Source organism: Nelumbo lutea, chromosome 5 (assembly GCF_056320005.1).
Source record: "Nelumbo lutea isolate HS-2025 chromosome 5, American lotus-T2T, whole genome shotgun sequence".
NCBI classification, from domain to species: domain Eukaryota; kingdom Viridiplantae; phylum Streptophyta; class Magnoliopsida; order Proteales; family Nelumbonaceae; genus Nelumbo; species Nelumbo lutea.
Window position 1 is genome coordinate 52,125,846 of NC_142688.1, and position 4,806 is coordinate 52,130,651.

The window sequence follows — 4,806 nt, forward strand, 5'->3', positions numbered from 1 at the left end:
TATGGAAAAAACTTTGGGTGTTTGTGAAAAACCAGCTTGGGCTATTTTGGGAGTTTGCTATGAATGACATCTCATAATAACTATGTGGTGATAAACAATATTTACACTCAATACCTTTTTAGTTGAAAAGACAAATGAGGACCTGAATTAGCTGAAGTGTAATGTGTAGAGGCTCCCAATACCCATCCTATTTTTTTCTAAACAACCAGAGTGATCTCCATACGGAAAAAATTTGGTTGTTTGCGAAACTCCGCCTATGCTATTTTGGGAGCCTGTTGTGAATGACATTTCATAATAACTATGGGTAAACCAGTATTTTTACTCAATAACTTTTTAGTTAAAATGACAAATGAGGACCTGAATTAGCTAAGGTGTCTTGTGTAGATGCTCCTAAGACAGCCTAGCTTGTTTTTTTTTTTTTTTTTTCTGAACAAAAACTTTGTTGGTTTGTGAAAAACAGCCTGAACTATTTTGAGAGTCTGTTGTGAATGACACATCTCATAATGAATGTTGATAAAATAGTATTTACACTCAATAATACTTTTTTCGTTGAAAAGACAAAATGAGGACTTGAATTAGCTAAGGTGTGATGTGTAGAGGCTCCTAAGTCATCACACCCTATTTTTTACAAATAACCCAAGTAATCTCCACTCATACTTCATCCACTACAATCAATGACTTAGGAGACACTTCGCATGACACCTCTCTCTACTCACGTTTCACCTTTATAAGGCTCTAATTTAAATTTTCATGACATGGCAATAGTACACTTTTCTCAGGTCTGGATGTAGTAGGCACATTAGTAAGCACACTAAGCACCTAATAGCTGTGTGACACATTTTCCAGCTAATTCACCTTTCATCTTAGGGGATGTTTGGAACCTTGTCCGTTTTTCATAAAAAACGGTGCCACATCAGATCCACATAACTGTTTCAACAAACACCCATGTATCTCATTGTTTGGTTCAGTCGATTATTAAAAAAGCGGGCCATTTAAATTTTCATGACATAGCAACAGTACACTTTTCTCGGGCCTGGATGTAGTAGGCACATTAGTAATCACACTAAGTAAGCACTTAATAGCTCTGTGACACCTTTCCCAGATAAGTCGCCTTTCATCTTAGGGGATGTTTGGAATTGTGGCCGTTTTTCAGAAAAAATGGTGCCATGTCAGATCTACATAACTGTTCAACAAACGCCCATGTATCTCATTGTTTGATTCAGCTGATTATTAAAAAATCGGGCTTATTGGGACCCACCGATGCATGCATCGGTGAACTGTTTCCCCCATGGTTGCTGATGTGTAACCTATTTGGTGCTTACCTATCATCACTTACATGAAAAACAGTTATGAAAAAATGGTGCTTACCAAACATCATAGTGTTGCTCATTGCTTACGTGGTAGAAGTGTTTTTTTATGAAAAACACATGGGCATTTTTCTTGAAAATCGGTCCCACAAGTGCCTATGCTTCTAAACACCATGTTAATGTTTTTTGTTTCATTAGGAGTTTTCTATTGTTTTATTATTTGTGTCAAAATAATTAAGAATAGAAAAATCATGAAAAAGAAAACCTGTCCCATTTAATGCGCCTTTCTCTCAACCCTTCTGCCATTTAGGGTTCTCCCACCTCTAGACCTTCAGCTGCTGCAACTGGTTGGTTGGGTGGAGTGGATTCAATAATTTTCATCGTGTTTTTTCAACGACTCATAGAATAAATATCGCATTTAATTCTATTAATTACAATCTTTTTTCATCCTCTACCTCAGAAGTTCTGAAACTAATTTTTACTCTATTGTTATTTTATTTATAATAGATTGCTTTGATTGAGTGTATAAATTACAAAATTTTAAAAAATAAAGGAGATTCCTGCACATGGAGAGCTTTACTAGTAATATATAAACTAGCAGAGGGGCCCTGCTTCTTAGGGGCTGGGATGGAATTGTCGACCTGTTGACCCAGTCTCTGGCGAAAAACCATTAAATTGGTCAACGATTCATTGACAGGAGTGATTGAACCATCAACCCGTTGACCCATTCAATGGTTTTTGGCTGTTTTTTATTTTTTTTAATTGGGAACCATCCGGGCAACTGGTTTTGTTTTATCATAATCTCAGTCCCTGGCCAAAAACCGTTGAATCGATCAATGACCCATTGACCCAAGCGGTTGAATCATTGACCCGTTCAATGGTTTTTGGTCTTTTTTTTTATTTTCTTAATTTTTGTTGTGGGAATGGGCCATCCGTTCCAGTTGAACAATTGAATTGTCGGCCAAAACGGTTTTGTTTTTAGGTCGTATGAGTTACACGCTCGAATGACATAACACGTATGGTACTACTTAATGGAATCATCCAAGCAACCTGTTCCATTTTACCCCGATCTCGGTTTGTGGCCAAAAATCATTGAATCGCTCAACGACCCATTGACCCGAGTTGTTGAGCCATCAACCGTTGACCCATTCAATGGTTTTTGGCTACTTTTTTATTTTCTAAATTTTTGTTGTCAGAACAGGTTGTTTGTTTGAATTGGATAGTTGAACCGTCGATCTGAAACCAGTGGCAAGAACAGTTCCATTTTTGAGTTGTATGAGTCACACGGTCAAATGATATAACATCATGGTTTTTAAAACCGACTCGGAGACCCAACCAATTAGGGGTCTGGTTATCGAGTCAAATGGGTCGACCGTTCTAGACAAACGGTTGACCCATTCTTGCAAAAAAAATAAAAAAATAGAAAAATAAAAACAGTCAAAACCGTTAAAACAGTTCGATACCTAGTTATTAGCAATATTTATAATAACTATTATATATTTATATAATTAGATAAATAATTTTAACAAAAAAGACATGGATCAATTTTCTAGAGATATGCGTAAACTATTTTGACGAATTGACGTTTTTGTTTATTGAGAAAGACATACAAAAAAAGATGATATTAATTATGACAAAAAAGACATGAATTGATTTTCTAAGAATATTCATTAACTATTCTGATGAATTGAATATTAGTGTTTCTACTTAAAAATTTATGATAATCAATGCAGTTCTCCTGCCCTTTTTCACCTTAAAGGCATAGCCCGTAGCAGAAATTCAGAACCCAGCGAATGAGGAAGAAGATGAGTTCAATGAGAGATAAACCCTCTTTATAATAGAAACTTAAACGGCAGAAGGTTGGAGATCGAGAGTCCAATGAGTTTCAAGTACTTCCAACTTCCAACACATTTAGGTTTTCCTTTTCAATGATTCTTTTAATTTTAATTATTTTGACACAAATAAATAAAATAATAGTTAATGCACCTTTCTTCTAAACGTTTTTGTTCTGTTACGAATTATCTATTATTTTATTATTTGTGTCAAAATAATTAAAAATAAAAAACAATAAAAATGGAAAACATGTCTCAATTAATGCGCCTTTCTTTCCAACCTTCTGCCATTTTGGGTTCTCCCACTTCTTGACCTTCAACCGCTCTTTGAATTGCCCAAACCTCGATGAAGACTCTGGTATTAGCTGGGATATGGTAGCCATTAACATTGATAGCTCTAGTGGACTCTCTTGGAATCAAAAAGGGAGCAGGAGGATGTAATCTTAGAGTCTCTTTGGTAACAGCTTTTAAATAAGCCATTTGAGGAATGTCATCTTCTTCAAACTTGAATTTCTTACCCACAACACGTCTAACTTCTTTTAGGCTTTTCTCATCACTTTGGGATTCCTGACGAGTTCGGTCATGCTCCATTCCACAGTAATGGCCGTCATATCACTTCCACCAATAAACATGTCCTGTGAATAAGTAGTGGGAATATGATATATAAGATATATATGAACAAATTTGTTAAGAAATATATTATTTGGAGTGCAAAAGCCAAAATGAGTACAAAATTGCATTTGTAGGTCGACGCATGGAACAATTTCGATATGATATACGAGAAAGCCAGCAATTGTAATGTCATTTAAAGGAGGCCTAAACTGAGAAGATAAAAAAGTGTTCTTAATTAGTATTTTGTAGTTCAGAAACGGAAATGAATATTACCAAAATGATTCCCAAAAGTGACATTACCTCCCTTGTCAAAGGCCCGATCCGTCTGCTATTATCATCTTCTTCTTCAAACTTGCTACTGAAAGCAGCTCTAGAAATCAAGTTACCGGATATAATGGTAAGTAACTCGCTTAGATTAATTGAGTTGCGCAACTGACATGCGTGAGATATCTTCTCGATCAAAAGAGCAACCTCTTCTTCCCTTATATATCTGAATGACTGCACTCTCTTGACGCTCAAGAGGCGGAAAACAGACATCTTCTTCATTTGTCTCTAGTACTCGCCTTAAGGTGCAAACCCCAAGTCATTGCAGCCATAGAGAAGCTTCTTTGCAGCAGTTGTAGAAGGCCTAGTTGCAAAGTTAGTATCTTGGGTCTTAGTGATCTCCATAGACTTCTCTAAGGAGGAAACGAGTAGAGGGACACGGCGCATGAGCGGCCGATACTTTTGAGACAGGGCCATGAGAGTGCGGTGGGGAAGCGTGCCAAGTTGGTGAAAATTTCCGATGACTGGAATCCTCGTTGGAGACGGTGGCAGCTTGACCAAACATCCCCGGAGTCTGAGTAGGAAGACAAAAGAGAAGAGGAGAAGAAGTGGGAGTGAACAAGGCAACAGAATTCCTTGTGCTCGGCCATCGGATGTTCCAAGCGGCAGAGGTTGGCAGGGTGCGGATCAACTGCTCGGCCATTGGAATGCCCTAACCAACCAGTTGCGGCGGCTGAAGGTCAAGATGTAAGAGAACCCAAAACTGCAGAAGGTTGGAGAGAAAGGCGCAT

At 37.5% G+C, this 4,806-nt stretch overlaps 1 pseudogene; it reads right to left on the minus strand.

Moving 5' to 3' along the window:
• Nucleotides 1-3,935: 3,935 nt before the first annotated feature.
• Nucleotides 3,936-4,806, minus strand: LOC148852390 (cytochrome P450 71A1 pseudogene; annotated as a pseudogene).